Source organism: Pseudophryne corroboree, chromosome 2 (genome assembly GCF_028390025.1).
Source record: "Pseudophryne corroboree isolate aPseCor3 chromosome 2, aPseCor3.hap2, whole genome shotgun sequence".
In the NCBI taxonomy this organism is placed as follows: domain Eukaryota; kingdom Metazoa; phylum Chordata; class Amphibia; order Anura; family Myobatrachidae; genus Pseudophryne; species Pseudophryne corroboree.
In genome coordinates this window covers 489,848,137-489,873,505 of record NC_086445.1, presented here as the reverse complement: position 1 = coordinate 489,873,505, position 25,369 = coordinate 489,848,137, and the positions used below count along the sequence as shown (strand labels likewise).

Sequence of the window (25,369 nt, the reverse complement as noted above, 5' to 3'; positions counted from 1 at the left end):
TCAATCATTCTTTATGGGGAGCTCTGGTGCAGCCTCCGTGTTATATTGAATGAGCCGAATACACAGGGGAACCTGTATATATGTATATATATATATATATCTGTTGTTTGAACATAAGGATAAAACTACGCACTGGAATGTACATGGTTTAAATGCGTATATGCGCCTATACAATGAGGTGTAATATACACACTTTTACATCTAATGGGGTTATTACGCCCCCGATCTAACTGTATAATGTGGATAGTGATGATCATTACATATTGTGGCCACTCCCCCCATTTTTTCAGCTCATTAGCTTAATCGGCTATATGCACATAATAATATATACCCATATCTAACGTTTATAAGTATGGACTAGGTAAAATTAATAACCACACCAATGTAATTGAAGCACTAAAACTACTCTCTTTTTCCTGTTTCTTCCTTTTTAAACACATCCCCGGCTTATGAGTACCATTGTGAATCATCTGAGATTTCCCCATCAAAAATGGCCGCCGGGATTGGACTTTTTACAATAGAATTGTCTGTTAGCAGTTCGTACTACAAGAAAATGGCCACCGTTTGTTGACATCCGGAGCAGGGACATCAAACGTCACCCGATCAGACTGCACTAGACGAGCGCATGCGCATTAGCGCAAGAAAATGAAAGCCGTGTGTTGAAATTCGGAGCAGGGACATCAAGCGTCACCTGATCAGGCTGCACTAGACGGGCGCATGCGCAGTAGCGCTCGGAGACCCGATTACCAGCATTCGGGGCCGGCGCATGCGCAGAGGGAGACATCGGACGCCGGAAGAGGGGCGGAAGTGACGTCACCCTCAGTCAGGACCGGAAGTCCTCGAAAAAGACTTCAAAACACCTTACAAGTATTAAATTACTGTATTTAACATAGCGTTTTTCCTCAGCATTGTGTTACCAATGTAGAGGGAGCACTGACACCTTATTTTTGCAATGTGAAATGTATCCTTCATTTCTGAATCACTAATTGACAGGAAATGATGTAACAACTACTTCCTCATTAGTATAGGTATATATATCTGAGCTGTCCCACTCATAGATCACCCCTTGATGAAGTCCAGATAGGACGAAACGCGTTGGGTGTTACCAGACTTAACCCATCTTCTCAAGTTAAGCAGTTTTATGGTTCTTTTTTATCTTGTCTATACCATCATTTTATGCAGTCTATGTTGCCCATTTTTTTAACATTTTTAGGGTTAAATTCTCTGTATTTTTAAGTTTGCTCTAAAAAATTTTAAACATCTTTTATTTGTGATTTTAGTGGTGTTACGGTCTTTTACTGGTGTATTTAGTAATAAATTGTCAAAAAAATGTTTTAGATTTACGGTCTACCAAATTTTATGTGACATCATTGGTCGCTTTGAAACACCTTATCCACCGTTCCATTTACATGACCCATAAAGCACTTTACCAATGCTTTTTTTTTTAAGGTGTAGCAGACGCCCTATTAAATTCAAGGGAGTGTCCTTCAAGGGAGATTATATAGGTGTATATATATCTATTTATTTTTTGATCTTACCTAATATATTTTTTTGGTCTAACTACTAGTGTTGATTGGCGATCGCATATTGGCGCGGTTGGTTCACTCGTTTCACACATTATCTTCGGTATTATCTACTTACGGCTGCCTATAATAAGTCGATACCATACACACAGTATGTTTAGAACCAGTGAACGCACCAGTAAAAGGAGCACGGTATGCCACAAGATCTTTAATGAAAGCAATACCCCCGGAGATGTACCCAGCATCGACACGCTTGACGAAATGTTTTGGAGCATGGAAAGACTCCTAACCAAAGAAGTGAAAGCATGGTGGGACGTGAAGGGGCTAGAGCACTACATTAGCGTGGACAGAGTACCCAGGGGACTCAGAATCATGAAGCAACCCACATTTGGAACAGATAATCCAGAGTTCATGAAAGAGTGGGATAATACACTCCACAGCTGTTCAGTCAAACTTATGCGATTACTCATTACGGAGAAGAAACGCATCATCTCCGTTCTAGAATCAGAGATTAAGGAGACTGAGGCAAAACTTGAAGTATTTAAAGATAAGGAGGACTTCAAGATAAATGAAAAGGTACTCAACAAGAAACTAGAACACATCGAAGATGAGGTTATAAGAAATAAAGGGAAAAAGTTCTTAAGGGACAAGCAAGATTATGAGAATAACAGAATCAAGAATTGGAGTAGATTTAATGGAGAAGACAAACAGGATCCGAAAGGGAAAAGAGAATATTGGCAATCGGTGCCGAGAAAAAGAATGGATAACAGGATGAACACGTATCATCCACAGAAAAACCAGAACATACGGACTAACAACAGGTTCTCTGCATTACAGAGATTGAATTCAAACGATGGAGGGGATTTTTTATCACCAGGCCCAAACAACCGATTCAGAGACAAAACAAGGGACGTCACAAAGGAGAGAGTCACACACACAACACCTATAAAAAGGAGGTTCATAGAAGAAGAGGATGTCGTGGGGGCAGAAGGAACAAGCCAGTACAACAACAAAAAGAGACACCTATAATAGAACAGGACACACCGAAAGGAATTTTCAACTTATCCAGTCATGTACTATCAGAATATGAAACATCATTACTAAATAAAGGACTTTCTTACGCACCCACTAAGGGAATGAACAAATTTGATGTTTTTATTGATTTAAATAAATTCGTAAGAAAATTAACCCTAAAAAGGCATTACCTTAAAAAAGAAGACGCCGTCATTCAGAATTACGAACAGTCAAAGTCAGGACTAAAACCTACTTCGAAGTTTTACCCCCTGGAATCCAAAGGCCATAATGTGGGAATCTTTTATGATTTGGTGAAGAAAGATCTGTGTGACACTGAAATCGAACCCATCAAGGAGAAAAACCTAACGAATAGAGAAGCAAGGGCCATCAAGGAACTCCAGGACAACAAAAATATTGTCATAAAATCTGCTGACAAAGGGGGGGGGGGGGGTTGGTTATAATGGATCGGGAGGCCTATGTTGAAGAGGCCAAAAGGCTTTTGGGGGACAGAAATTCTTACACGCCACTCCCTACAGATCCGAAAGAAGTGTATGTGGAAGAACTTAGAGCCATCCTCCTGAAAGGTTTCAGAAGTGAGATTCTCTCCAAAGATGAATACCAATACCTTTTTAATTCCAACCCCACAACCCCCATATTTTACTTTTTACCCAAAGTGCACAAATCTATGACTAATCCCCCAGGCAGACCCATTGTTGCTGGGATTGATTCCCTAACATCCCATCTATCGGAATATGTGGATGTATTTCTGAGGAAACATGTGGTAAATCTACCAGCATATCTTAAAGACACTACCTCAGTTCTTAATCTAATGGAATCATTCGAATGGCAAGATACATATAGATGGGTCACCATTGATGTACAGTCACTTTACACCTGTATAGAACACGACAAGGGAATTGAAGCCTGCAACATTTTTCTCAGCAAAGATGCCCAGATTACAGAAGAACACAGAATTTTTTAATGCGAACTGATGAATTTCATTTTAAAACGTAATTATTTTAAGTTTTTAAATGATTTCTTCCTTCAAATCTGTGGAACCGCCATGGGGACAATATTTGCACCAAGTTTTGCTAACCTTTTTATGGGACAATGGGAAAATGACTACATTTTTAAGGATCATCCATTTCAGCAGAATATCGTTTTTTATAAACGATATATAGACGATATTTTAATCATATGGGATGGCGACGATTTAAGTTTTAAAGAATTTTTTTTATATATATCTAACAATACTATGAACCTCAGCTTCACTGCTAATGATAGTACGGATAAGATTGAATTTCTGGACCTGGTACTGACACACTCAGGGAAAGAAGTGGTTACCAAGAACTACATTAAAAAGGTCGATATGAATAGCTATGTGCACTATAAGAGCAACCACAGTCGACAATGGAAGGGTAATATACCACTCTCGCAATTCACCAGAATAACCAGGAACTGTAAGAATAATGATGACCGAGACCAACAGCTGCAAGTCTACACTGGAAGATTTAAGGAGAAAGGATACCCGAACCATCTACTGGAAGAAGCTAACGCTAAAGCAAAGGAACTTGAGAGAAAACACCTCCTAAATTATAAAACAAGGGAGAAGAAGGAGGACACTGTGAAGTTCATCACTACATACAATAGGCACGAGCACCTTATAAAAAGAACTTTGAAAAAACATTGGAATGTCCTCCTGATGGATCCCATTTTAAAAGACTATCTCCCAAAAGAACCATCTGTGGTATTCAGGAAGTCTCAAAATCTCAAAGACCTTGTGGCACCAAGCATGTTGAGAAACCCGGAAGTACTCTCTAGAATGCCAAAATGTGTGGGGTGCTACAAATGTGGTCGCTGCAATGTGTGTCGGTATCTGCATCTTAATAGGAGAACTTTCAAAAATAACAGCGATACCAAAGACTATACAATTAAACAATTTATTAACTGCAACACCATCTCGGTTATCTACATGCTGGAGTGTTCATGCAGAATGAAATATATTGGGAAAACCAAGAGACCCTTGAAGCTCCGTATTCAGGAACACGTGAGGAACATCAAAAACAAGGTCCTGACACATGCGGTGTCGAAACATTTCCATTTATGCCACAATTCTGACCCCGAGGAACTAACGTTCAAAGGTATCGAGTTGGTTGCGCTTGGAGAGAGAGGTGGAGATCTTTCCAACCTTCTATCTAGAAGGGAGATGTACTGGATTTTCGAACTGAACACTATGCATCCAGACGGCTTCAACGAGGGCTATGAAATAGCCCCGTTTCTATAACGTAAGCCAGCTTTTACATCTCCTCTTTGTCACCAGAGCAACCTTCCTTATTTTTCCTTCATTTTTCTTTTCATCTCCTCTTCCATGTACTTTCCTTTCACCTCTGTTCAAATCATCATTACAGCCATACCACACTGGAGATGACCAATTCCGCCTGATCTTGGAAGCCAAGCAGTGTTGGGCCCAGCCAGTACATAGATGGGAGACCATCATGGAAGACTGGGTGCTGTATTTCTGAAAGAGGAATATGAGGCTGTCTGTACCTCCATTTTTCAAACCTCTCTTCTGAAATCAATCATTCTTTATGGGGAGCTCTGGTGCAGCCTCCGTGTTATATTGAATGAGCCGAATACACAGGGGAACCTGTATATATGTATATATATATATATATATATATCTGTTGTTTGAACATAAGGATCAAACTACGCACTGGAATGTACATGGTTTAAATGCGTATATGCGCCTATACAATGAGGTGTAATATACACACTTTTACATCTAATGGGGTTATTACGCCCCCGATCTAACTGTATAATGCGGATAGTGATCATCATTACATATTGTGGCCACTCCCCCCATTTTTTCAGCTCATTAGCTTAATCGGCTATATGCACATAATAAAATATACCCATATCGAACGTTTATAAGTATGGACTAGGTAAAATTAATAACCACACCAATGTAATTGAAGCACTAAAACTACTCTCTTTTTCCTGTTTCTTCCTTTTTAAACACATCCCCGGCTTATGAGTACCATTGTGAATCATCTGAAATTTCCCCATCAAAAATGGCCGCCGGGATTGGACTTTTTACAATAGAATTGTCTGTTAGCAGTTCGTACTACAAGAAAATGGCCGCCGTTTGTTGACATCCGGAGCAGGGACATCAAACGTCACCCGATCAGACTGCACTAGACGAGCGCATGCGCATTAGCGCAAGAAAATGAAAGCCGTGTGTTGAAATTCGGAGCAGGGACATCAAGCGTCACCTGATCAGGCTGCACTAGACGGGCGCATGCGCAGTAGCGCTCGGAGACCCGATTACCAGCATTCGGGGCCGGCGCATGCGCAGAGGGAGACATCGGACGCCGGAAGAGGGGCGGAAGTGACGTCACCCTCAGTCCGGACCGGAAGTCCCCGAAAAAGACTTCAAAACGCCTTACAAGTATTAAATTACTGTATTTAACATGGCGTTTTTCCTCAGCATTGTGTTACCAATGTAGAGGGAGCACTGGCACCTTATTTTTGCAATGTGAAATGTATCCTTCATTTCTGAATCACTAATTGACAGGAAATGATGTAACAACTACTTCCTCATTAGTATAGGTATATATATCTGAGCTGTCCCACTCATAGATCACCCCTTGATGAAGTCCAGATAGGACGAAACGCGTTGGGTGTTACCAGACTTAACCCATCTTCTCAAGTTAAGCAGTTTTATGGTTCTTTTTTATCTTGTCTATACCATCATTTTATGCAGTCTATGTTGCCCATTTTTTAACATTTTTAGGGTTAAATTCTCTGTATTTTTAAGTTTGCTCTAAAAAATTTTAAACATCTTTTATTTGTGATTTTAGTGGTGTTACTGTCTTTTACTGGTGTATTTAGTAATAAATTGTCAAAAAAAATTTTTATATTTACGGTCTCCCAAATTTTATGTGACATCATTGGTCGCTTTGAAACACCTTATCCACCGTTCTATATATATATATATATATATATATATATATATATATATATTTCTCTGGCTGGGTCCACAGGATTATCCACGGGATAACATTGGGATATTGTCGAGCGACAGCGAAAATGGCACCAACACGGTCACGAGCTTTCTGGCCTCCCAGGATGCATTGGGGCCTCCACTATATAGTCCCGCCCACTGACTCAGTCAGATCAGGTTTTTGCTTGGTGTGGCAGGAAGCCGCATGGTCACAGGGCTGCTGTGAGAGCAGCCTCAAGCTTTTTATTATTTTATTTTTATAGACTTACTATATTGTTTTTTGAGCGACTTCTCTTAACAGCGTCTTAAACGCATACTAGAAAGAGTCGCTCCAACAACTCCCCACCGGGTCGCAACAACGCTTACCTGCGGGTATCAGTGCTGTCTCGACGGGCGTCTGTGTCGGATGTTCTAGCAGGTCCAGCAGACGTAACCAGGCTGTGGCCGGAGCATGGGGAGACAGTGAGTCTATGGACTTCCTCTTACTAGAGGGGTCAGGACACAGCTACACTGATTTTGGTGGAGACTACAAACAGTGTGTTGATGCGCCGAACATCTAGAGTGCGACAGCGCTACGCTCCGGGGATCATAGGCGCCAGGACTAGGTAGAGGCCGCGATCCGGGGAGTTTAAGTCAACAGGGGGATTCAGACGCTCTCCTGGCCGTCCCTCCTCCGAGTCCATGGCCAGTTCCCGCGTGTTTCTCGTTTCATGAACTAAATGACCTCACTTCCGGCTCAGACGCTACCACGAGGGTACTCGGTCGCAGCTTAGACGTTGCGGTTGTGTACACTGGAGATAAACCCGCCCAGACCGAGTCGCAGGCCTTAGCGTCTGCATACACGTGGAAGTCGCTCAGCGTCCGTGTCCGTTGGTGAGCGTCCGTGTCCGTTATCAGTTATCAAGAGCGGCAGTGTACACCAGTAGCGGCTGAATCCACTCAGCGTCTTACGAGCGTATTTGCTTGGATATGGAAGTGTGGTGAGTCTCCCTGTATCCCGCTCTACGGAGGCAGGGTATACAGTACTAAAAATTCTCTCTACTTCTTAGTATGCATTGTTAATTTTTAGTACCTATTGCATATGAGACCTGTATATTACTGTGTTTTCTGCATGCTATGTTGAAAAAAGAACCAGTTTAAAACAGAAGTACAATTTTCCTACTTATGTATAAGTTGTTATGGAGGTTGTATTCTCATATGACAATGTCTAATGCTTTAACATGTGACTGACTGCTAGTATGTGTGCTGACTTTTCTGTGTAATGTCAGTCCTGTTCTGACCCTCAAATCAGGTGCACTGTGGTCAGATTGATCTCACCTCTATATACGGACATATAGGGTGATTTTCAGTCACAAATTGTGTAGTCATTAACAGGTTAATACCATGTCTGTGAGCGGCAAAAGTGATGAGGAGAATTTATCAAGCACTCCTACAGCCCTAACATGCTTATCTTGTAAGTCAGGGGTAATTGATATGAATCAATTGGTCACTTATGAGGGTTTGTGTGCAAACTGTTTCGCTTTTCAGCGAAGTAAAAAACAGGAGTTGGTTCAACCACCAACAGAGCCACCATGGAATATGTTCGCAAAGACTCTGTCTTCAATAGCGGACAGGTTAGCTCCGGTAGCACCACCTCAAGGGTTAGGTTACACTATGAACCCATACATGCAGCTCCCTTCCTATGGTTTGGTTCCAGTAGCTTCTACAAGCAACCAAGGGGCAGGTAAGACTAAGACAGATGCGTCTGTGTGGCAGACTACACAAGATGATACATCGGATGATGATGATACAATAGATTCAACTCCGTATGATGATCAGTCGCAGAGCTTTAGTTCAGAAGATGTAGCTGAACTTATTAATGCTGTAAAGGCTGTTCTCTCGTTAGAAGAGCCAGCCAAGACAGTGTTAAAAGCAAAAGCACCTGTATTTAAAAAGAACAAAATCAGTGAAAGCTGAATTCCCAGCGTCAGATGAGCTGACGGAAATGATGGATGAGTCTTGGGCAGCGCCCAGTAAAAAGTATAAGATTCCTAAGAGATGGGATTCTTATTATCCATTTCCTGCTGTGGATTGTTCGAAAAGAGAAGTTCCTCCAAAAGTAGATGCACATGTTCTGCGACTCGTGCATAAATCTGCTTTACCACTGTCATCTACCTCATTGAATGATGTCACAGACAGAAGGGTAGAGAGCCTGTTGAAAAATATTTTTTTCTCTAGTAGGAGCAGTGGTAAGACCTGCTATGGCTTCGGCCTGGGTAGCAAAGGCAATGGGCGAATGGATAGAAGAACTAGAGAATGACATCCCTTCTCCTACTAGGGAGCAAGAGGATCGTTTTTGCCGTTTAAGACAATCTGCCCAGTATTTGGAAGAAGCAGCAATTGATGTAGGCACTGTTGCTTCTAAAGCTTCAGCCTTGACAGTAGTCGCTCGCAGAGCAGTTTGGCTACGGACCTGGAAGGCAGATGCGGAGTCCAAGAAAGAATTGGAAGCATTGCCTTTTGTCGGTAATATATTATTTGGAAAACCTTTATCGGATATCCTAGAATCAGAGGCTGAATCGAAAAAGGTCAGATTTCTGGCTGCTTATAACCCTAAGTCCAAGGGTTTAAAATTTCGCTCATTTTGTTGGCAAGGCAAAGCAAAGCTAAAGATGAGCCTAAGCAAACCCCAGTTTAAATCCAGGGGTAGGAAGCAGTGGGCTAGCAAAAAGACAGCTTGCAAACCTGAACAGAAACCGTCAGCCTGAAGAGACGGGCCTCCTCCTGGAGGATTCCAGGGTTGGGGGCAGACTCCTCCTTTTTGCCCACATATGGCAACAGTCAACAGCAGATGCTTAGGTGCAGAAGGTAGTATCTCAGGGGTATGGGTTCCCATTCAGGAGGCAGCCTCCTCAAAGATTTTTTTGCACCAGCCCGTCTCGTATAGAGTCGAAGGCCAATGCCCTGCAAGAAGCAGTCCAAAAATTACTGCAGTCAGGTGTGATTGTCTCGGTACCTCCATCACAAAGGGGACAGGGGTTTTACTCCAATCTATTTCTAATCCAGAAACCAAATGGGTCATACCGACCAATTTTAAATTTAAAAATGTTGAACAAATACATATGGATCCCGAAGTTCCACATGGAGAAGTTACGCTCCATAATGTTGGCTATAGAACCGGGAGATTACATGGTATCTCTGGATGTACGGGATGCTTACCTACATGTGCCTATAGCACTATCACATCAGTGTTACCTCAGGTTTGCCATCCTCCAGGAACATTTCCAGTTCCAAGCTCTGCCGTTCGGGCTAGCTACAGCACCCAGGGTGTTTACCAAGATCATGGTGGTTATGGCAGCTTGTCTGCACGAACAAGGGATAAGAATATTCCCATACCTAGACGAAATACAGAAAGATACGTGGGCGCTATTTATAAAGAAAAATGATTTAAATAGACCAATTAATATTTTCTACTTTATAATGTTGCTCCACTTTTCTGGCTGCCCACAATTGGGGATCTGGATATCCACCAAAGCTAGAATACAACAAAAAATACACAATATTGTGGGCGCTCCAAAAAGATATATTTGCAACAGCTGCTGGTTTTGTAAATACAAATTTTATTTATATTATTCCCGGGTAATTAATATATAACTTAGATCCTATATATATCACAATGTAAAAACAATCATCAAATTAATAAAACATTTAAAAGACTATACCTAGACGACCTGTTAATCTTAGCACAGTCGCAAGATTTACTGTTGAGCCATCTTCAACAGACGATAGTTTGTTTACAGAGACACGGGTGGCTCATAAATTGGGAAAAGTCGTCCCTGAATCCGTCACAGCGGATGGTTCATTAGGGGGCCATATTGGATTCAGACCTACAGAAAGTTCTCTTACCAGAGAAAAAGATAGTCAAGGTGCAGGTCATGGCTCAGGAAGCGTTGCAAGCTCAGACAATGTCAGTCCATGCAGCAATGCGACTGTTGGGTCTGATGGTATCAACCTTCAACATGGTGGAATATACGCAATTCCACTCCAGACCGTTGCAGCACCTTATTCTGACCAAATGGAATAGAAATCATCAGACGATAAGGAAGCAGATTATAAAGATTCCAGTAAATGTAAAAAGGTCTCTAGCGTGGTGGCTACAGACAGACCATTTAAACAAGGGAAGACCCTTTTGGATAAAAGAGTGGCAAGTCCTGACAACAGTTGCCAGCCTGCAAGGCTGGGGGGCGGTACTCGGTAGCCTATGGTTCCAGGGAAAATGGACCGCAAGGGAAAGTCGCCTGCCGATAAATCTGTTGGAGTTAAGGGCCGTTTACTTGGCTTTAGTTCAGGCAAAGGACAATCTACAAGGAAGACCAGTCCAGATCCGCTCAGACAATGCGACGGCAGTAGCATACCTCAATCATCAAGGAGGAACTCACAGCAAGAGTTTGATGGAGGAAGTAACTCCCATTCTAAAATGGGCAGAACTCCATCTCCCAGCATTGTCAGCAGTATTTGTCCCGGGTGTACTAAACTGGGAAGCGGATTTTCTCAGTCGGCACACCATTCAGGAAACCGAATGGGCACTACACCCAGAAGTGTTTCAGACACTGGTGAACAGATGGGGTCTACCAGAGATAGACCTTATGGCGTCTCGTCTAAACAACAAAGTTCCGAGGTACGGATCGAGAATAAGGGACCCAGGAGCGGTCCTTGTAGACACACTGTCAAGTAGAATTGAGGTTTCAGCTGGCGTATCTGTTCCCGCCAATATCTCTGTTACCCAGAGTAGTGAGAAAGAAAAAAACAGGCAAAAGGAGCAATCATTCTAATAGCTCCAGCTTGGCCAAGAAGGCATTGGTACACAGATCTGTTGAGAATGTCAATGGAAGCACCGATACTGCTTCCTCAACGTCCAGATCTGCTAATGCAGAGTCCTTGTTGTCACAGTCATCTGGATCGCCTGTCTTTGACGGCGTGGCTGTTGAAACCTCTATCTTAGAGGCTAAAGGATTTTCGAAACAAGTAATCCAAACTATGCTTAGAGCAAGAAAGCCTTCTTCGGCCCGTGTATATCATAGAATATGGCAAGCCTATATTCCTTGGTGTACTGGAAAAAATTTCAATCCGAGATCTTTTAAAGTAGCTAGGATTTTGGATTTCCTTCAGGCAGGATTGGATAAAGGGTTGAAAGTTGCTTCCTTGAAGGTTCAAGTATCAGCATTAACTGTATGGTTTCAGCAAAGGATTGCTGATTTACAGGATGTACGTACGTTTTTTCAAGGAGTGTTACATATTCAACCTCCATTTGTTCCTCCTGCAGCTCCCTGGGATTTGAATTTAGTTCTTAAATTTCTCCAGGGTCCTCTGTTTGAACCACTTGAGAGAGCAGATCTTAAGTGGTTAATGGTTAAAGTTCTTTTTTTACTAGCAATGGCGTCAGCCAGAAGAGTGTCAGATTTAGGAGCATTATCGTGTAAGTCTCCTTTCCTAAGTTTTTTTCCAGACAGAGCAGTTCTCAGAACGAGATCTAGCTATCTTCCAAAGGTGGTATCAAGGTTTCACCTGAATGAAGAGATTGTAGTCCCAGCTTTTCAGGTATCGGGACTATCTGCGGGAGAAGCGTCGCTGGACGTGGTCCGAGCCTTAAGAATCTACATAGAGCGTACTAGTGCCATCAGGAAAACAGGTTCTCTCATCCTCTACGAATTCCATAGAAGAGGATGGCCTGCTAGTAAACAGACGCTGGCGAGATGGCTCCGAATGGTAATATCAGAAGCTTATTCTCATGCAGATCTCCCTATTCCGGCTAATGTCTCTGCACACTCTACACGTAAGGTAGGTCCTTCTTGGGCAGCACAACAGGGTGCTTCAGCAGAACAGATATGTAGGGCAGCCACATGGTCTTCCATAAACACATTCATCAGACATTATGCCTTGGATACTTTTGCCTCTCATGACGCAGACTTCGGGCGAAAGGTCCTCCTGTGCAATCAGGAGCGTCCCCACCACTAAAATGGCTTTGGGAATCCCAATATTATCCTGTGGATAATCCTGTGGACCCAGCCAGAGAAATATACGTTATGGTAAGAACTTACCGTTGATAACGTGATTTCTCTTATGTCCACAGGTATCCACAGGGACCCCACCCTGACGCATCTGATTTGAGGATCTAGACAATCACTAAACCTCTTCCTACTTGTATGGAAGGGTGTGCATGTGTGTTCTTATCGCCTAAACAGGTCTTTTGCCTGATGTTCCTGCCTAAAATCGCTGTGGAAAGAACTGATCTGACTGAGTCAGTGGGCGGGACTATATAGTGGAGGCCCCAATGCATCCTGGGAGGCCAGAAAGCTCGTGACCGTGTTGGTGCCATTTTCGCTGTCGCTCGACAATATCCCAATGTTATCCTGTGGATACCTGTGGACATAAGAGAAATCACGTTATCAACGGTAAGTTCTTACCTTAACGTATATATATATATATATATATATATATATATATATATATATATATATATATATATATACACACAAGATAATAAGTGAGTTTTGGCCAAACGCTGATTAAATGGTCAAAAAACGACCAGAAAGGCTCGCCTTCGATATCGTGATCAGTCTTCACAGAAAATATCAGCCACAAGGTCCCAAAATTGTTCTCTTGATAATATGCCCTTATTTAACTTGATTATTTCATCCTTGTAGGTGTACATAAGCAAATTAGTGTGTGCATAAAATCTGAAACTTTTTAAAAAAGCAAATAAAATGGCTTAATGGTTAGCGCACATGTTGGGACCTCCCGTTGGCAGAAAAAAATCGGCCCATGTTTTGGTTCAACTAAAAAAAACGACGGTGTGTACCGAGTTTTACCTGCTCTTTCTTGCTTTATTCCCAACTCAGAATCAGACCCATGGTTTCATGCCTGCGGAAGAACTCAAAACAAAAAATCTACCTTCCAGTCTCTGACAGGGCCACCATTAGGTGTCTAGGGCACCGGCCCCGGGCGGGCGCTGCTGAGTCTTTAAAAAATAAAATAAATGTACGACCCTCTTTTACATAGCACTGGCAGCATATGCGCCTCCAATCAGCCGCAGCCACCAGTATCTAGCCCAATCCAATTATGCCGGGTGTCACTGCACACGTGATATAACTGGTCACTGCTAGTGCCAGGTATCTTCTAGGGCCACCTGGGCTGTCAACGCTGACTTGTGCTGTGTAGCAGTGCTGGTGCCAACCCCCTGGCTCTCTTTTCCACTTCTCTTTCCTCCCATTTCATTGGAGAAGACTAAGAGCGATTTGCCGGACAGGGCTGAGAATAGTAAGAGACTGGTGCGGACATCATCACACACTGGTTAGTAAGAAAGTGTACAGTATGTGTTATAGGACTACCCTTGCACAAATAACAATAATTCATATACAATACACACTCATTCCTGTATGTATGTATGTATGTATGTATGTATGTATGTATGTATGTAGCAGTGAGTGCGGTCTCTGGTTGCAGATCACCTCTGCAGCCATAAAAGGCCAGAGAGGGGCAAAGCCAGTGTGGGATCGCAAAGCAGAGACCCTGCCAGACAAGCTTATTTCATGTAAATAAAGTGTTTAGAAGTAACGGTGTCATCATATTACTTTGCAGACATTTTCTGCAGGAAGACTTGCTTGCCACACAGTACCTGTATGTGCGTACGATAAATGAACCTATATTTGTCTGAATGCCAGTCCTGCTTCCCTTGAGCCCCTTATTATTACCCCGTTCACACTGCACCAAAAACCCAGTGTCGAACGGTATTTTGTCAGGTCGACACAGGTCGCAGTGCAGTGTGAACAGGTCACTGCTGAATTCCCAGGTCGCCTGACCCGGTCAGGCGCAGTGTGAATGGGTTACCCGGGTCGATGCGACCCGGGACCCGTTCACAGCACAAGGAGAGGCAGCGCTGGAGAGGATAGTGTTCACGCTAGACTGTTTTAGCAGGGCGCCGCGCCCTGCCTGATTTTTTAAGGCCAAAATCCGCCCTGCCCCTTCTGCGGCGCCCTGCTAGAACAGCCGCCCGCTTCCTGACCTGCGCGCGGCATCCATTCATGCTGTGAGAGAGCTTGGGGGAAGCCCAGCACCTCCGTAGGTGCTGGGCACGCCCCCAACAGTGACGCCCCCGTCTGTGGGCTGAACCGCCCACTTTTATTACATGTATTGACCACACACCTTATTTTGGGTGACCACGCCCCTTTTGGCGCGCGCAGCTTCGACGCATGTGCACACGCTTGTGCCCCTCGCAGTCCGGCGCCCTGCCCAGATTCTAGCGTGAACACTAGATGATGTCATCTCCAGCACCGCCCCTGGATGGCAACCCAACCCGCCATATTGCTGGGTCAGGAAGCCACCCCATTCACATTGCACAGGTCCAATGCCGGGTCACACTCGGGAAGGACCCGTATCCAATTCCCCGGTGTGACTCGGCAATGGTAATGTGAACGGGGTATATGATGGTACACAGTCTGGCCAACCATACACTCTCACAGTAATACAGACAGACAAGCAGAGACTCACTGTCTGAATAGTACACAGGCTCGGGTTCAACCACGTACAAGTGCTAGAAAGTTGGTATTGGGGGCGGTAGTTCAAACCTTTGCCTAGGGCACAGAGAATCGCTGCACCACCCCTGTTCTTTGGTGCCTATCAAGTTGAACTATATACTACCCTTAACATAAACAGGATTCTTTGAATCTCCACAGAAACAATGCATCTATTATATAATACTAGTAAAGGAACCAGGAAAATGCAAGGTCACCCACTCTCCATCCTGGTCCCATATGCCCCCTTCCTGCTGAATACTTACCCCAGCCTTTCCCAGGGCAGAGTAATCCTTTGTCCTCCACTGCAGTGATGGGACAGACCAGCTGGTGGAGACAGGGGTGTATCTAGGGGTCCGAGCACCCCAGGCAAATTAAGGGACTGGCAACCTCCCTCATATTTGAAATAGGGAATGTGCGTGTGCCAAAAAAAAGGGGCATGGCCACACAGTAGTGCCCCTTATACACATTACGCCACACAGTAGTGCCCCTTATACGCATTATGCCACACAGAAGTGCCCCTTATACAGTGAGTGCACTTCAGCTCTTACCAGGACTGCAACTCCTACTACTACTATTGATGTAGTCAAGATGCCGGCAGTTGAAATCCTGGCAAATGGGCAGAATGCCGCCGCCGGAATCTTAACATCACTCAGAATGCTGACGCTAGAATCCCGACAGCCGACATCCCGGATGTAAGTATGCCAAAAAAAAGGGGGCATGGCCACACAGTAGTGCCCCTTATACACATTACGCCACGCAGTAGTGCTCCTTATACACATTACGCCACACAGTAGTGCCCCACATACATACATATAAAATTCCACTTTGTACAGGCAGCACCAGTCCTCCCCTCCCTGTGCAGTTGCTTACCTGCAGTGACGCCCGGCAACGACTAAAGCAGGCAGCAGCCTGATGGAGTTTGAGATGTGCTGCAAAGAGGAATGGGCGAAACTGCCCAAAGATAGGTGTGCCAAGCTTGTGGCATCATATTCAAAAAGACTTGAGGCTATAAATGCATCAACAAAGTATTGAGCAAAGGCTGTGAATACTTATGTACATGTGATTTCTTAGTTTATTTTTAATAAATTTGCAAAAATCTAAAAAAAAAAAAAACTTTTTTTCACATTGTGATTATGGGGTATTGTGTGTAGAATTTTGAGGGGAAAATGTATTTATTTCATTCTGGAATAAAGCTGTAACATAACAAAATGTGGAAAAAGTGAAGCGCTGTGAATACTTTCTGGATGCACTGTATATCACAGGGTGGTGAGAGAACCAAACCAGCATCTTGTCTAGGACTGCATGGGATCTTATTCTGGCTATGACCAATTCTCAGGATGTTTTTTCCCCAAAACACCAATTGCACATAGTTTCCAAGGGGTAGAATTACTAAGGCTTTTAAAAATTAAAAGTGTTATTTTACATTTGGGCCCTAGATAGACTCTCATGTTTATATTAATTTATGATTGTTGTACCATCATGCATCTACATCATTGCCCCATCTACACCAGAGTTGGGAGTAGGAGGTGGGTAGTTTGTTTGAAGAAGAATGGAGTGGAGTAGTAGCAGCTAGATTGGCGAGGTTTGGTGGGAGGTTCTCTGATGCCTGTCCTAAGTGTCAGTCAGCTTCAGGTACCTTTTGGTCTTTACTGTAGGAGTGTTCAAAGGTGCAATCCTTTTGTGCTCAGGTTCTTTGGGTGCCCTCTTACACTGGTGTATCACCCTCCATTTCTTACTCCGGTGTTTTGTTGTCTTGTGGCTATAGAGGACGATGTCCTAGATAAATATAGTTTGCATTATGCTGTCAATCTATGTATGCTAGCCAAGTTCTGCATAGAAAGATTATGGAAGGCACCCTGTGGGTCATGATTTTCAGGCTTCACTATCTCTGGTTAATGTAACGTTGCAGCATGAATGCCATTTGTATGTTGCTTGTAAAGCGGAATATAAATACGACCATATATGGTTCAGGTGGCTTTCCACTCACCCATGATGACTTGATATTTCACCAGCTCTATGTTGATCTGTTAATAGTACCTGTTCTTCCCCCACATTCCTACTATAGTATGCTCACACTGGTGTTTGCCCCATTATGCAAATGGTCTGTGTCCACTCCACCTTTAAGCCCCTTTCTGACATACTGTAACTACCCTTTGACACAGCTCGGACCCGGGACACAAAGCACAGGTTGAAGCCAGGGTTACCCCTTTTACACATGGGTGATGACTTGGGTTACTCCCGGTTCGTCACCCTTCACACCTGACCCAGGTCTTCCACCACTGAGTGGGCGCTTGGAGATGATCTCATCTCCAATTGCTATTGCCCCCTGCCAATCAATTTCTTTTAGGCATTACCCAGGTCATCAAGACCCTGGTCGCACCTTTCAGACTTAAGCCGGGTCATATATCCAGGTTGCAAGTCCCAGGGAAAGGACTCTCAAGTTGGGTAGACCCTTTCAGACATAAGCCAGAGCCAGGTCGATGCGCATTAATGCGCAAAAATCCGGGTTTTAGGCTTATGTCTGAAAAGGGCATTAGACTGCTATAATCATTTACTGTTCTGCGATGTGTTACTTTCTGGGTTTTTTTTTTATTATTTCTTGCTGCTGTTTCCTTCAACATATGACTCTATGCATTTTACTTTTTGATAAGACTGCTTATGATAATTGTAGGTTACTAATTCTACCTATTATGTGTGTCGTTTTCTGCAATTATTTAAGTATTGTGATGGTATGTTTTTTCTGTACTGTTTACGTGTAATTTTACTTCCTAAAAGCAAAACCCCTGCATCCTGTGCACTAGGTCACACGGCAAAAGGCTTTAAGTTTATTTGACAAAATCTTAAAACAAAACCTTTATAATGATCAATGTGGAATATCAGGAAAGTGAGAGCGGAACACCTCAGTACAAGCAGATGAACCGTACAAACTGCAGTACATTCACTGATTTGTCAAAACAAATCTAAAAAATAAGCAAATTTTTAAAAAGGAAAATTTACTGACTAAATCTCTCTATTCACATTTGTAGGACATTAAACGAAGTACAAGCCTGATGATGCTCCAGGCTTCTATTTACTGCCTCAAACACTTAGCATGCCAAAGGGGAAACTCTATTGTTTTTACCTTGATTGTAATCCAACCAACACTTGTTTGAAATAATTCCCATCACTACCTGACAGATAACCCCTTAAAATGGGTGGTCTATCACAACTTCAGAAAGTGGGGATAGAATAAAGCTTCCTTTACAACTCAAATTATTTTCTGGGTGATACAGCTCTACATTTATCATGCAGATATCTGTGGAGAACACTTTCAGGGGGTGTTAACTTGTAGAGCCATGAGAAAGCTGCTCTGGGTCAACCAAGCTAATTTTCAGAACATCTGTCTTTTCTCAAGTGCTCAGCAGAAAAGTTTGTTTTGAACTAATGGACTTTGAGTTTCACATTCTAAAAAGGAAGACTTGATTGCTAGTTAAACTCACAACACAAGAGTAAAATAGAGAAATACCACAAACTATTAAGACTGCACAAATATAGAGAAAGGGGTACATTTACTAAGGTAGGAGTTTTTTTTAGAACTGGTGATGTTGCCTATAGCAACCTACCAGATTTTATCTATTATCTTCTAGAAGGAGCTAGATAAATATTAAGTAGAATCTGATTGGTTGTAATGAGCAACATCACCAATCAGTTCTAAAACCACCTTAGTAAATTTACCACAAAGTGTTTATGTTCTGTACACATGCAAGGCTTCCCCAATCCAAACCGGCATAATCACATTTCTTTCAACATGAAACAGATTTTTTTTATATTAAACTTCAGTCTGGGCCTATTAATTCTTCTGGGCCTATTTCTAAAATGTATTTTTTTCATAAAATTATGTAGAAACTGTAGTTTCTGCACTATTTTATGTATTCCTGCTGTCTACTAATGTACAAGATTTCCCAGAAATTTCATACAGAAGGCTAATTAAAGCTGCAGATCGCAGTCCCCATTATGATCTGATCCCTATGTGCCATACTCTGAAAAGCAAAGCTATTCAGATGTTGGCCATGTTAGTTTACACCATTTTCAGATGGTATTAGAAGCAGGAGAGAGCGATCCCTCTCCAGCAGCCTCCATCTGGTGTTGGCTTATATTGTGGAAACTGACGCGGTGTGCATGCACTGTGTCTGATTTCCCCGGAGTCGTCTTTGACAAACTCTTCCAAAAAGCTGGGGAAGTAACCAACAGGGAGAGCGGTCACCTCTACCGCTGTCCCTGTGGGTATCACTTAGTACATAGAAGGGATATTTTTATTAATAAGGAAAATATCCGCTGTGAAACGCATTATTAATACATGCGCCCCTTAACTGGCATGGTCACATCACAGGAGACCGCGCCACCCCACAGTGTCCCGCAGTTTTTTTTATTTACGAGAAGATCCGTTCTGTAGATGTGCATAACATAATATTTAAATATTTTTAAAAGTTAAGTGTTAGGGAAAAATCATCAGTTAAGTGGTTAATATCAAATTGCATTGTTTCTGTACTTGTGAGGTGTAATAAAAAAAATATAGAACTGTATAATGACACTTTCATGAAAATAAGAATTTACTTACCGATAATTCTATTTCTCGGAGTCCGTAGTGGATGCTGGGGTTCCTGAAAGGACCATGGGGAATAGCGGCTCCGCAGGAGACAGGGCACAAAAAAGTAAAGCTTTACTAGGTCAGGTGGTGTGCACTGGCTCCTCCCCCTATGACCCTCCTCCAGACTCCAGTTAGGTACTGTGCCCGGACGAGCATACACAATAAGGGAGGCATTTTGAATCCCGGGTAAGACTCATACCAGCCACACCAATCACACCGTACAACTTGTGATCTAAACCCAGTTAACAGTATGACAACAGAAAGGGCCTCTTAAAGATGGCTCCTTAACAATAACCCGAATTAGTTAACAATAACTATGTACAAGTATTGCAGATAATCCGCACTTGGGATGGGCGCCCAGCATCCACTACGGACTCCGAGAAATAGAATTATCGGTAAGTAAATTCTTATTTTCTCTATCGTCCTAAGTGGATGCTGGGGTTCCTGAAAGGACCATGGGGATTATACCAAAGCTCCCAAACGGGCGGGAGAGTGCGGATGACTCTGCAGCACCGAATGAGAGAACTCCAGGTCCTCCTTTGCCAGGGTATCAAATTTGTAAAATTTTACAAACGTGTTCTCCCCCGACCACGTAGCTGCTCGGCAGAGTTGTAATGCCGAGACCCCTCGGGCAGCCGCCCAAGATGAGCCCACCTTCCTTGTGGAGTGGGCTTTTACAGTTTTAGGCTGTGGCAGGCCTGCCACAGAATGTGCAAGTTGAATTGTGTTACAAATCCAACGAGCAATCGACTGCTTAGAAGCAGGTGCGCCCAACTTGTTGGGTGCATACAATATAAACAGCGAGTCAGATTTTCTGACTCCAGCCGTCCTTGCAATGTATATTTTTAAGGCTCTGACAACGTCCAACAACTTGGAGTCCTCCAAGTCGCTAGTGGCCGCAGGCACCACAATAGGTTGGTTCAGATGAAATGCTGATACCACTTTAGGGAGAAAATGCGGACGAGTCCGCAGTTCTGCCCTATCCGAATGGAAGATTAGATAAGGACTTTTATAAGATAAAGCCGCCAGTTCAGATACTCTCCTGGCAGAGGCCAGGGCTAGTAACATAGTCACTTTCAATGTGAGATATTTGAAATCCACCTTTTTCAATGGTTCAAACCAATGGGATTTGAGGAAATCTAAAACTACATTTAGATCCCACGGTGCCACCGGAGGCACCACAGGAGGCTGTATATGCAGTACTCCCTTGACAAAAGTCTGGACCTCAGGGACAGAGGCCAATTCTTTTTGGAAGAATATTGACAGGGCCGAAATTTGAACCTTAATGGATCCCAATTTGAGACCCATAGATAATCCTGATTGCAGGAAATGTAGGAAACGACCCAGTTGGAATTCCTCCGTCGGAACCCTCCGATCCTCGCACCACGCTACATATTTTCGCCAAATGCGGTGATAATGTTTCACGGTGACTTCCTTCCGTGCCTTAATCAAGGTAGGAATGACTTCTTCTGGAATGCCTTTCCCTTTTAGGATCTGGCGTTCAACCGCCATGCCGTCAAACGCAGCCGCGGTAAGTCTTGAAAAAGACAGGGACCCTGCTGTAGCAGGTCCCTTCTCAGAGGTAGAGGCCACGGTTCGTCCGTGAGCATCTCTTGAAGTTCCGGATACCAAGTCCTTCTCGGCCAATCCGGAACCACTAGTATTGTTCTTACTCTTCTTTGCCGTATGATCTTCAATACCTTTGGTATGAGCGGCAGAGGAGGAAACACATACACTGACTGGTACACCCAAGGAGTTACCAGTGCGTCCACAGCTATTGCCTGTGGATCTCTTGACCTGGCGCAATATTTGTCCAGTTTCTTGTTGAGGCGAGACGCCATCATGTCTACAATTGGTCTTTCCCAACGGTCTATTAACATGTTGAAGACTTCTGGATGTAGACCCCCCTCTCCCGGATGAAGATCGTGTCTGCTGAGGAAGTCTGCTTCCCAGTTGTCCACGCCCGGGATGAACACTGCTGACAGTGCTATCACGTGATTCTCCGCCCAGCGAAGAATCTTGGCAGCTTCTGCCATTGCACTCCTGCTTCTTGTGCCGCCCTGCCTGTTTACATGGGCGACCGCCGTGATGTTGTCCGACTGAATCAACACCGGCTTTCCTTGCAGGAGAAGTTCCGCCTGGCTTAGAGCATTGTAGATTGCTCTTAGTTCCAGAATGTTTATGTGAAGAGACTTTTCCAGACTCGTCCATACTCCCTGGAAGTTTCTTCCTTGTGTGACTGCTCCCCAGCCTCTCAGGCTGGCGTCCGTGGTCACCAGGATCCAATCCTGAATGCCGAATCTGCGGCCTTCTAATAGGTGAGCCTTCTGCAACCACCACAGAAGTGACACCCTTGTCTTTGGTGACAGGGTTATTCGCAGGTGCATCTGCAGATGCGACCCTGACCATTTGTCCAACAGATCCCTTTGGAATATTCTTGCATGGAATCTGCCGAATGGAATTGCTTCGTAAGAAGCCACCATTTTTCCCAGGACTCTTGTGCATTGATGTACTGACACTTTTCCTGGTTTTAGGAGGTTCCTGACCAGATCGGATAACTCCTTGGCTTTTTCCTCTGGAAGGAAAACCTTTTTCTGAACCGTGTCCAGAATCATTCCTAGGAACAGCAGACGAGTTGTCGGGATTAAATGGGATTTTGGAATATTCAGAATCCACCCGTGTTGTCTTAGCACCTCTTGAGATAGTGCTAAAGCTGTCTCCAGCTGTTCTCTGGACCTTGCCCTTATTAGGAGATCGTCCAAGTATGGGATAACTAATACGCCTTTTCTTCGAAGAAGAATCATCATCTCGGCCATTACCTTGGTAAAGACCCGAGGCGCCGTGGACAATCCGAACGGCAGCGTCTGAAACTGATAGTGACAGTTTTGAACAATGAACGTGAGGTACCCCTGGTGTGCGGGGTAAATCGGAACGTGTAGATACGCATCCTTGATGTCCAAGGATACCATAAAGTCCCCTTCTTCCAGGTTCGCTATCACTGCTCTGAGTGACTCCATCTTGAACTTGAACTTTTTTATGTAGAGGTTCAAGGACTTCAGATTTAGAATAGGCCTTACCGAGCCATCCGGCTTCGGTACCACAAATAGAGTGGAATAATACCCCTTTCCTTGTTGTAATAGGGGTACTTTGACTATCACCTGCTGAGCGTACAGCTTGTGAATGGCTTCCAACACCCTCTCCCTTTCGGAAGAGACGGTTGGTAAGGCAGACTTCAGGAAACGATGAGGAGGATCCGTCTCTAATTCCAACCTGTACCCCTGAGATATTATCTGCAGGATCCAGGGGTCTACCTGCGAGTGAGCCCACTGCGCGCTGTAATTTTTGAGACGGCCCCCCACTGTCCCCGAGTCCGCTTGAGAGGCCCCAGCGTCATGCTGAGGTTTTTGCAGGAGCCGGGGAGGGCTTCTGTTCCTGGGAAGGAGCTGCCTGTTGGTGTCTCCTCCCTCTTCCTCTGCCTCGTGGCAGGTACGACAAGCCCTTTGCTCTCTTATTTTTGTAGGAGCGAAAAGGCTGCGGTTGAAAGGTCGGTGCCTTTCTCTGTTGGGGAGTGACTTGAGGTAAAAAAGTGGATTTCCCGGCAGTAGCCGTGGCCACCAAGTCTGATAGACCAACTCCAAATAACTCCTCCCCTTTATACGGCAAAACCTCCATGTGACGTTTTGAATCCGCATCGCCTGTCCACTGTCGTGTCCATAAGGCTCTTCTGGCTGAAATGGACATAGCACTCACCCGAGATGCCAGTGTGCAAATATCCCTCTGTGCATCACGCATATAGATAAATGCATCCTTTATTTGTTCTAACGACAGTAAAACATTGTCCCTATCTAGGGTATCAATATTTTCAATCAGGGATTCTGACCAAACTACTCCAGCACTGCACATCCAGGCAGTTGCTATAGCTGGTCGTAGTATAACACCTGCATGTGTGTATATATTCTTTTGAATAACTTCCATCTTTCTATCTGATGGATCCTTAAGTGCGGCCGTCTCAGGAGAGGGTAACGCCACTTGTTTGGATAAGCGTGTGAGCGCCTTGTCCACCTTAGGGGGTGTTTCCCAGCGCGCCCTAACCTCTGGCGGGAAAGGGTATAATGCCAATAACTTTTTTGAAATTATCAACTTTTTATCAGGAGCAACCCACGCTTCATCACACACGTCATTTAATTCTTCTGATTCAGGAAAAACTGTTTGTAGTTTTTTCACACCATACATAATACCCTGTTTTACGGTATCTGTAGTATCAGCTAAATGTAACGTCTCCTTCATTGCCAAAATCATATAACGTGTGGCCCTACTGGAAAATACGTTTGAATTTCTACCGTCGTCACTGGAATCAGTGCCCGTGTCTGGGTCTGTGTCGACCGACTGAGGCAAAGGGCGTTTTACAGCCCCTGACGGTGTTTGAGGCGCCTGGACAGGCATTAATTGATTGTCCGGCCGCCTCATGTCCTCAACTGACTGTTTAAGGGAAGATAAACCATCACGTAATTCCACAAATAAAGGCATCCATTCTGGTGTCGACCCCCTGGGGGGTGACATCTGCATATTTGGCAATTGCTCCGCCTCCACACCAATATCGTCCTCATACATGTCGACACCACGTACCGACACACACCGCAAACTCACAGGGAATGCTCTAATGAAGACAGGACCCACTAGCCCTTTTGGGGAGACAGAGGGAGAGTCTGCCAGCACACACCACAAAGCGCTATATATACAAGGGATATCCTTATATTAAGTGCTCCCTTATAGCTGCTTTAATATATATATATATAGCCATTAATGTGCCCCCCCTCTCTGTTTTACCCTGTTTCTGTAGTGCAGTGCAGGGGAGAGACCTGGGAGCCGTTCTGACCAGCGGAGCTGTGACAGAAAATGGCGCCGTGTGCTGAGGAGATAGGCCCCGCCCCTTTTTCGGCGGGTTCTTCTCCCGCTATTTTTCCAGTCAGGCAGGGGTTAAATATCTCCATATAGCCCCTATGGGCTATATGTGAGGTATTTTTAGCCTTGTATAAGGTTTATATTTGCCTCTCAGAGCGCCCCCCCCCAGCGCTCTGCACCCTCAGTGACTGCCCAGTGAAGTGTGCTGAGAGGAAAATGGCGCACAGCTGCAGTGCTGTGCGCTACCTTATGAAGACTGAGGAGTCTTCAGCCGCCGGTTTCCGGACCTCTTCACGCTTCAGCATCTGCAAGGGGGTCGGCGGCGCGGCTCCGGGACCGGACTCCACGGCTGGGCCTGTGTTCGATCCCTCTGGAGCTAATGGTGTCCAGTAGCCAAGCAGCAAATCCACTCTGCATGCAGGTGAGTTTACTACTTTCCCCCTAAGTCCCACGTTGCAGTGATCCTGTTGCCAGCAGGACTCACTGTAAAGAAAAAAAACCTAAACTAAACTTTCTCTAAGCAGCTCTTTAGGAGAGCCACCTAGATTGCACCCTTCTCGTTCGGGCACAAAATCTAACTGGAGTCTGGAGGAGGGTCATAGGGGGAGGAGCCAGTGCACACCACCTGACCTAGTAAAGCTTTACTTTTTTGTGCCCTGTCTCCTGCGGAGCCGCTATTCCCCATGGTCCTTTCAGGAACCCCAGCATCCACTTAGGACGATAGAGAAATATAGACAATAGGGAGCAT

At 44.2% G+C, this 25,369-nt stretch overlaps 1 protein-coding gene and 1 pseudogene across 8 annotated transcripts in view; one reads left to right on the top strand and one right to left on the bottom strand.

Moving 5' to 3' along the window:
* LOC135030212 (sex comb on midleg-like protein 2) overlaps positions 1–25,369 on the bottom strand; it is a 377,407-nt gene that overhangs the window by 131,616 nt on the left and 220,422 nt on the right. The window lies entirely within an intron of this gene.
* On the top strand, positions 4,938–5,056 carry LOC135052356 (5S ribosomal RNA; annotated as a pseudogene).